This window comes from Hyla sarda, chromosome 6, assembly GCF_029499605.1.
Source record: "Hyla sarda isolate aHylSar1 chromosome 6, aHylSar1.hap1, whole genome shotgun sequence".
In the NCBI taxonomy this organism is placed as follows: Eukaryota; Metazoa; Chordata; class Amphibia; order Anura; family Hylidae; genus Hyla; species Hyla sarda.
The window spans coordinates 209917107-209927217 of record NC_079194.1 but is presented as its reverse complement, the minus strand read 5'-3'; the positions used below and the strand labels follow the sequence as shown (position 1 = coordinate 209927217).

At 39.4% G+C, this 10111-nt stretch overlaps 1 long non-coding RNA gene across 2 annotated transcripts; it reads left to right on the top strand.

Annotated features, from left to right (window-relative positions):
- The first annotated feature begins 279 nt into the window (after positions 1–279).
- On the top strand, positions 280–8769 carry LOC130277683 (uncharacterized). Of its 2 annotated transcripts, none has more exons than XR_008845527.1 (3): positions 280–444; positions 6571–6669; positions 8654–8769. It is a non-coding gene; the product is annotated as an uncharacterized LOC130277683 (long non-coding RNA). The 2 variants fall into 2 exon arrangements; XR_008845526.1 differs by having other exon boundaries at positions 280–532.
- The last annotated feature ends 1342 nt before the right edge of the window (positions 8770–10111 follow it).

The window sequence follows — 10111 nt, the reverse complement described above, 5'->3', positions numbered from 1 at the left end:
AGTTTGGAAGACAAATATGTGTTCAGCACTCATACAGACTCATTTAAGATTCCTGGACTATTCTCACTTTGTTAAACTGACAATATAAAAATATTTATATTGTAAATATCTAGAAATGATGCTGAATGACCAAAGAGGGATTGATAATTAATGGCTACGACTTTCTTCTTAGATCATAGGTACACTATGACCTAATAGAAAACATCATACCTTGTTATTATTATAAGCTTGCATGATGATCACTCCATTGACATCTCTAGGAGTTACAGAATGAGACAAGTACCATTTGCTTAGCAATTTTTTTATGTCTCATGCAGTTTATTGGCAGATCTGCATAGGCACCTCTCCATGGATCTGAAAAAAAAGTTGGCAGCTTTCAGAGATGGATACCTCTGTTCCTGAGGTTTTGCAAGTTAGAGTGAGAAAAGTCATTGGCATATAATGGTTTGTGATGTTAAAATGAGTATCTACCACTGTTAATTTTGTGTAATCAACCTCCAAAAGCAATGGACATGCTATGTCACAATTCCAGGTTTGGACATATTTAAGGCATAAATATATATAATGTAATGTAATATGTGTTAGTATGACCCATGCATAATTTTATTGTGTTTCCTTCCACCTTTCATTAATTATGCAATAGTGTAAATGGTAACTGTCATTTCAAGCAACTTCTCACTATTTGATTTGATCTTAACTGTCACATTTGGGCAGGGAACAGTAAAGCCCTAACTCACCCACAGCCACTGTCCCTACCTATTGCCTATCCACTTATTGACAACCACAATGACAAACCATCCCTGCTACATGCTGGGGCAGCGTTGTCAAAACAATAAATACAGGAAACAGCTGGAGGCACACAAACTAACAAACGTAAATCTAAACACACACACACACAGGGTCAGACTAGCCAGGTCAGCAACTGGAGATAGTGAAGTACCAAAACAGCAAAAGAGCAAAAGAAAGGTCAAAAGCCGAGCAAAGATCAATATCCAGAGAACAAACAATGCTGGTTACTCAAACTAGTTTTTTTTTCACTGGCAACTGCAAACAGAGTGAGCTGGACATAACTAACTATCCCCACAGGAGCAGGCTCAGCATGGTTAGCTGCTCACAGCCCAGATTGGCTAGGGTGTAGCCAAGCATCCAGACCAAGCCAAAACCCCTTGGGTCAAACATGGACGAGTCATTACATTGACTTCGTGATTTCTAATATATTTTTGTTAATCACTTCATTTATTAAAATGACTCATTAACCCAAAAATAATGTCTTAAAGTTCTGGCTGCCCACTGGATGTGTCACTTCCCTGCAAACTGCTGCTATTAGAGGAATTTCATCTAAAGCAGTAGTGAGACACCATGAAAAACAGGAGGTGAAGGTGGCCCTTATCTAGTATTACACACAGGAGAAAGCCAGGACCAAGAGGGCCCATGCTGTGTTCCAGAAGGTTCACTCTGGTGCCTGAAAGATAAATCAAGGCTGCCCTCTTATATCTGACTTCATATAAAGGCAACTTTCTCTTGTGTAAATATTAGTATTCTTACTATGTACAAAGTGCTGCCTCCTGAGTATAATCCCCCCTCCTTTAGCCTGTCATCATTATTACTAGCTTGTACTATTTGGTATCTTTAACCCCTTCCCGACCTATGACATACCTGTACGTCATGGGTGGCAAGGTGTTCCCGACCCATGACATACAGGTACGTCATGGACATTACTGCCGCTACTCGCGGCATCCCGCAGCGCCCGGAAAGATGGTGGCTATCACTGATAGCCAGCCATCTTACCGTGCGACCACGGGGGGTTTCGTCCCCCACCCCCCCCAGCGATCGCTGCTATCAGCTGGTCAAATCTGACTAGCTGATAGCAGCGTTTCGCTATGAAAATACTTAGCAGCGCAATGTGTGAGTTCCGATCACGGGGATCGGGACACACACCGCTCTGCTAAGTGTCCCTGACCCGTCCCTCGACATCACTTACCCGTCGGAGCGGTGTCCCGAGCGGTCCCGGCGTCCTCCGTGCGGTCCCGACGTCCTCCAGGCGGTCCCTGCGGCGCTGCGTCCCGGAGGTGAGTTTCCGGCAGCAGTGCGGCATCTTCATTGGCAGCAGTGAGATCGCCGTAAAGCGATCTCACTGCTGCCTCTGAGAGTTTCAAAACTGCAACTCCCAGCATGCCCAGACAGCCTTTGGCTTTCTGGGCATGCTGGGAGTTGTAGTTTTGCAACATCTGGAGGTCCACAGTTTGGAGACCACTGTATAATGGTCTCCAATCTGTGCTCTTCCAGATGTTGCAAAACTACAAATCTCAGCATGCTCAGTCTGTCCAGGCATGCTGGGAGTTGTAGTTCTCTAACATCTGGAAGAGCACAGATTGGAGACCATTATACAGTGGTCTCCAAACTGTGGACCTCCAGATGTTGCAAAACTACAACTCCCAGCATGCCCAGACTGCCCAAGCATGCTGGAAGTTGTAGTTCGGCAACATCTGATCCTTCAGATATTGCCGAACTACAACTTCCAGCATGCCTTGGCAGTCTGGGCATGCTGGGAGTTGTAGTTTTGCAACATCTGGAGGCACACTAGTTGGGAAACATTGTCCGTTTCCTACCTCAGTGCCTCCAGCTGTTGCAATTGTTGCAAAACTATAACTCCCAGCATGCACTGACAGACCATGCATGCTGGGAGTTGTAGTTTTGCAACAGCTGGAGGCACACTGGTTTGGAAACACTAAGTTTGGTTGCAAAACACTTGAAAGTTTATTACTTAACTTAGTGTTTCCAAACCAGTGTTCCTCCAGCTGTTGCAAAACTACAACTCCCAGCATGCACGGACAGCCAAAGGGCATGCTCGGAGTTTGCAACAGCTGGATGTTTGCCCCCTCCCCCCAATGTGAATGTACAGGGTACACTCACATGGGCGGAGGTTTACAGTGAGTGCTGCAAGTTTGAGATGGCGCAAATTTTGCGCTGCAGCTCAAACTTCCAGCGGCAAACTGGCTGTGAACCTCTGCCCATGTGACTGTACCCTAAAAACACTACACTACACTAACACTAACCTAAAATAAAAAGTAAAAAACACTACATATACACATACCCCTACACAGCCCCCCTCCCCCCAAAAAATGAAAAACGTCTGGTACGCTACTGTTTCCAAAACGGAGCCTCCAGCTGTTGCAAAATAATAACTCCCAGTATTGCCGGACAGCCATTGACTGTCCAGGCATGCTGGGAGTTTTGCAACAGCTGGAGGCACCCTGTTTGGGAATCACTGGCGTAGAATACCCCTATGTCCACCCCTATGCAAATCCCTAATTCAGGCCTCAAATGCGCATGGCGCTCTCTCACTTTGGAGCCCTGTCGTATTTCAGGGCAACAGTTTTGGGACACATATGGGGTATCGCCGTACTCGGGAGAAATTGCCTTACAAATTTTGGGGGGCTTTTTCTTCTTTAACCCCTTATGAAAAGGTGAAGTTGGGGTCTACACCAGCATGTTAGTGTAAAAAAAATTAATTTTTTACACTGACATGCTGGTGTTGCCCTATACTTTTCATTTTCACAAGAGGTAAAAGGGAAAAAAGACCCTCTAAATTTGTAACGCAATTTCTCCTGAGTACGGAGATACCCCATATGTGGGTGCAAAGTGCTCTGAGGGCGCACAACAAGGCCCAGAAGGGAGAGTGCACCATGTACATTTGAGGCGATTTGCACAGGGGTGGCTGATTGTTACAGCAGTTCTGACAAACGCAAAACAATAAATATCCATATGTGACCCCATTTAGAAACTACACCCCTCACGGAATGTAATAAGGGGTGCAGTGAGCATTTACACCCCACTGGTGTATGACAGATTTTTGGAACAGTGGTCTGTGAAAATGAAAAATAAAATTTTTGATTTGCACAGTCCACCGTTTCAAATATCTGTCAAACGCCAGTGGGGTGTAAATACTCACTGCACCCCTTATTACATTCCATGAGGGGTATAGTTTCCAAAATGGGGTCACATGTGGGGGGGTCCACTGTTCTGGCACCATAGGGGCTTCCTAAATGGGACATGCCCCCCAAAAACCCTTTCAGAAAAACTCACTCTCCAAAATCCCATTGTCGCTCCTTCCCTTCTGAGCCCTCTACTGCGCCCACCGAACATTTTACATACGCATATGAGGTATTTCCTTACTCGAGAGAAATTGGGTTACAAATTTTAGGGTGATTTCTCTCCTTTTACCCCTTGTAAAAATTAAAAAATTGGGTCTACAAGAAAATGCGAGTGTAAAAAATGAAGATTTAGAATTTTCTCCTTCACTTTGCTGCTATTCCTGTGAAACACCTAAAGGGTTAAAACACTTACTGAATGTCATTTTGAATACTTTGGGGGGTGCAGTTTTTATAATGGGGTCATTTATGGGGTATTTCTAATATGAAGATCCTTAAAATCCACTTCCAACCTGAACTGGGCCCTGAAAAATGACGATTTTGAAAATCTTGAGAAAAATTGGAAAATTGCTGCGGAACTTTGAAGCCCTCTGATGTCTTCCAAAAGTAAAAACTTGTAAATTTTTTAATGCAAACACAAAGTAGACATATTGTATATGTGAATCAATATGTAATTTATTTGGAATATCCATTTTCCTTTCAAGCAGAGACTTTCAAAGTTAGAAAAATGCTAAATTTTCAAAATTTTCATGAAATTTTTAGATTTTTTACCAAGAAAGGATACAAATATCAGTGAAATTTTACCGATAAAATAAAGTAGAATATGTCACGAAAAAACTATCTCGGAATCAGAATGATAAGTAAAAGCATTCCAAAGTTATTAATGTTTAAAGTGACAGTGGTCAGATTTTCAAAAAATGCCCAGGTCATGAAGGTGAAAATGGGCTGGGTCATGAAGGGGTTAACAACTCTTTATCTTCATGTTAAATGTGGTGGTATTATTTGGTAGGCAAGAGCCAAGTAGAGCAGGAGTTCATTCCACCCAAAACTGCATTTAAATAATAACTTTTAAAGGCTTAATACTCTTAAAGAAGATGGTCAGTATGAAAAGTATACAATGGCAATGAAAATCTGTTAAGGAGAACCTTGTCTGCATAATGAGTTGGTCTTCTAGAGGTGTTCTTTTGAAGAAATGTTACTTTATACGGCATACACTACATATTCTTGACTGAGTACCTCCTATTGACTTGTATATCTGCTTCTCGTATGGGCACCTATTTCGTTTAGATTCCATCTTTTCAAAAAGGACATTTTAATGACCGGCACTGTCTTTCAATATCAACATATTCAATTTTCATGGTTTTTTTTCTAGTTGTATAGCTAATCATAACCTCCAGGGGTTATGATGAAATCACTTTCACTGTCTGCAAGCTAAGAAATTGAATTTTTCCTTTGTTTTGACACCAGAAGATGTTTTCCCCTTCTCAAGGGATAGCTTGCCGTGCACTACAGTATAGGAAGAAAAATCAAAAATTTGTCTCAAACTGCCAATCCGCTTCATCTTGAAAGAAAACATACCTTTTTATCATTTTCTGTCATTTCTCAAAAGCATCTTACTTTTTATTTCACTGGAGTGGAAAAAAAAGCTTGGTAGCATCTAATTTAATTCAGGGTTGGCTTGCATTGGCCCCTTTGATAATTCTTGCATTGTAACTCAATCCGTATAATCCTAATTATTTTCTAAGAAGTACCAAGCTTTTGATTTGAGCTGCACATGAGGGAATCATTTACCATTTAGTCCATTTTAAATACATTACACCTTTGCATAATTGCATAGATACATTAGCAATTTCTATATGGATCTTGCTGTGCTGTAAATGTAATCTTATCAGCATGAAGAGTCCTATTTCAGTATGTTCCAGCTGGTGAACAGAAATGCACTTTAAATGAACTCGTATCCAGTTTTTGTTGTACTGCACATTTGTTTTGCCTCTTTTAGAACTGTAGCAAACATTCTGTAAGGTAGCTCAAGATTGGCTTCTATCGAGTAGCTATATTTTTTTATTATTTACAATTGCAAAGATAGTATGATGTATTTTATCTATAAGAAGGCACAGTACATATGAGGGATAATGATAAACTAAAGGAGATTTTCAAATGACACAAGAACTGGAACAAAGAGAAGATAGCAAAAAATATGGTGTGATATTGTACTTTCGTTAGATAGATTAAGTGAAACCTGTAGAAAGTTGAATTTGGATGTTAGCTAAGTATGGACATAGCACCATGAATCGATGAAAGGTTTATAAGTGGGTAGAAGGTCACTCCACATCGCGCACACAAGAGTACATCAATATGGTGGATGCTTTGAGAAGAGAAGATCAACAGATAACATTGCCTCAATTGGCACTGAAATATCAGCTATGGCTCCACTTTTGTCATAAGGTATGATGACTTGGGAAAGTTTATTTATGATAACGTCAAGCAGCTTACTAATCTGCACATGCAACAGCTGCACCATGACCATATGCATCCTCATATAGCAACAGTGCAACAGATTGGGTTCAAACATCTTAGGAATCCTCCTTACAGCCCGGATCTGGCGCTAAGCTATTATCACTTCTTTGGTCCACTGTAGGAGGCGCTGTGCAGTTGCAGATCCTTCTCTGATAATGAAGTAAAGGAAGTTGTGCTCCGTTTGGAAGAAGCCAGAAAAATTCTGTGCATGAATACAAAGGTTAGTTGAGCAACACTATAAACATGTTATCTTTCTTACAGTTACTTCTCTTAAAGCCTTTAAATGTATTTAGTCTTTAGTTTTTTTATTCTCAAATCCAAGAGAGATCAGCACTGACATACAACCACGTAATTAATTAGTCAATACCTGTAATAGCATGTCTAGGTGGTGTTTGGCCAAAATCAGATTTCAGACCAACAATGATACCCCAATAAAAGGTTTGCGGCACTCACCAACATGCTCAAAATGTTTATTTTTTATTTTTTTATTCAAGTTAACAATGGTTCAAACAGGCACCAACAAGGCATATCAAATGAATGAATAGACAACACCAGTTTTGTGCTATATTCACTTCTTCATAGCCCATGGTTAACAAAATTGCCGTCATCTGGTCATACATGTGACATATCTTGTTATTGCCTGTTTAGCCATTGTATGTGAACTATTCTCACTGGAACATAAGAAATACAATATGTTGGTGAGCCTCAAACTTTCTTAATTTTGGAGTAACATTATTTACTTTTTGAATCTCCCTTGTAAATGACATTCAAAATGTCAGACTTAGGTGCTGAAATGCATTGTTTAAATGGGCACTGTCAGAATCAAAAAGTTTTTATATGTTGTACATTTTGGCAAAACATTAGTCTTTGTAATATTCTTGAAAAAATGCCTCCTTTGTTTAGAAATCATGACTTATAAAAAAAAATACCACTAGGGTGCCCATACCATTTGAAACATAATCCTGTCCGGCTGCAGCATCATCTTTGTCCAAGCTAAAGCACAGGCTGGGACAAAGTCCAGTCAGTGAGGCCGAGACTTGCACCCATCTGTGCTCCCTCTGTCTTATCTATTAGACTCTGTGCTCACTCCTGTCTTGTCTATTAGGAGAGGTTACAGAGCAGCCAGCAGGGATTGGATGAAGAGACACTGCACAGGAGACTCAGGGAGGTAGTGAATGTAAGATGAGTGATGGTAGGCTCAGTGCTTGCCTTGGACACACCCTTTCCTGAGCAGTAGATGTCAGAATGAATAAACAGCAGAACAGAGGGATTTTTAAGCTAAATATAGAAGTCAGACACATAAAAAGGCATGTAACGCAATTGCATTACCTAATAAGTAAAATATATAAGCATTATTCTTTTCTGTGATATGACAGGTATGCTTTAAATTGTAGCCCTTCTGGGTGGCAATTGTATTTTAAGGCGGTTTAGTGATGGAAAGTGCATATTGTACATTTTTGTCTAAAATAAAGGATTGCTCTCAACAGTATTGGTTCTCATTAAATCATTCTTACCCACTTGACCAAAATGTCCTGGTTTCTTTAAAGTAGAACCAATAAAAGAAGCCAACTGCATAAATATTTGTATTGTTCCCATTGCCTTCAGTAAAAGCTGTATAAATATGTACAGCATTTAAAGAGCGCTACAAGTGGTGGCTGTCAAATTTATGGCAACTAATATTGCCAATAAACAAACCACTAAAACCAAAAGTATTAGCTCTTAAAGGAGCCCCCATAGCTTTGATATAGTCATTATAATATGATATGTTTTCAGCTATTAAAACGTATCAAAGTGTTTTAGAAGAAGATGCCTGGGCCTTTTATTATATCCTGTTAGCCTTAAAATCCTTTTTAATGGAAACCTTCCCATATAGAGTTCCATATATCTGCTAAAGCAGCTTATAATTTTCAACAGCAGTTAATACCCGCACTTCATGTATTCTCCGCCTGTGTCCTCTTTCATTTTACATTTCAATGGCTAATACTGCAGAAGACAAGAAACACTCTTAGATGTATGAATTCATAAAATCCATTTATTTCTCTGCTGCAGAAGCCCATTTGATCATGAGAGTTGGAACAGTGTGCATATGGCAGAAAGCTCATTCTTCTCTCAGCCAAATCCTCCTCTGATCTTTTTAATCCAGAATTTAGAAGGTTAGAAGATAAGCAAGCGGAACTAATGTCCTTTTCTTCATTTATTTTCAGACCCACCTAATAGGCTATGAAATATCTGTGGCTGTGCTATTAAGCAAAACAGAAAAATCTTTTCATCAAAGGTGTCCATAGAGCCATGATCAGACGAGATTGGATGTTAAATCTTAAGTCACTAGATGTAAGCAAATTCTGCTATAATACTATTACTATCAAGGTAAATATTCTACTTTCAGATTTGCATTGCCTTAAATGGGCAATTTGGATATTTAAAGAGGAGCCAAAAAGAGGGGGAAATAGCATTCATAAATAGTGATGAGCGGCAAGGGCCATATTCAAATTCACGATATTTTGGAAATAAATGGACGGATATTTTTCCTATGTTCACAAAATTTGCACATTCGCTATGTTCGTTCTCTTTTTTTTCCATGCAAAAATTCGTAATGAAATTCGCATAATGTGCATGCACAATTATATCTTTCACCTAAAAGAAGGGAGGGATCAGTGTCCAGTCTGGAAGTGGCAAATTCTCAAAAATTTGCATTAAAAAAAATTTGTCATTACGAATATATATCACTATATTCTAAATATTCGCAAAATCGTGAAGTGCCGATATTTGCAGTAAAAATTAGCATTTCGAATATTCGCGCTCAACACTATGCATAAGTCCTAGTATCAATTCTTAGACTGCAGGTTTTGGCTGATATTAGTAGCAGGGGACCCAACAATAATGGTGGACATCAGTGATCAATAGTGATGCATCTAAAGCGTTAGTGGGGCTTTGTGACATTCATCGGACCACCTGCCGTGCAATTATGAGGGTCCAATGAGTCAAAATGGCAGCCAGAGGTCCCCTTACCTGCTCCCTGCTGCTCTTTACAGATCCATTTGTATGGTCTTCCTTATGGCAGGCTGTACAAGTGGATTGCTGATGCATAGCAATGATCTGTAATAGCAATAGAAAGAATAAGCCCCACCCCAATAAAAAATCACCCCACTTTTCCCATTTTAGGAAAAAAAATGTAAAAAAGAAATAAACATATTTGGTATCACCACATGCAGAAATGTCTGAACTATTAAAATTGAATGTTAGGATTCTGTATAGTGAACAGCGTAAATGTAAAAAAAAAAATCAAAAATTTTAGTTTTTTGGTCACATCACATCCCAGGAAAAAATGAATAAATAGTGATCAAAAGTTCACATATAGACAAATGTGGTACCAATAAATAACAACAGGTTTTTGCGCAAAAATGAGCCCTTATACAGCCCCCTTAATGGACAAATAGTTATAGGCGTTACAACAGGGAAATTATAAACATACTTATTTTGTTGAAAAAAGTTTGACTTTTTTTAAAGCAGTAAAATAATTAAAAGCATGTAAACAACGGTATTATTTTAATCATATTTACCCACAGGAATAAATAACACATCAGTTCTACCATTAAGTGCACTGCATAAAAATAAAATCCCCCAAAATGGCAAAATTGTGGTTTTCTTTCCGATTTCCCACC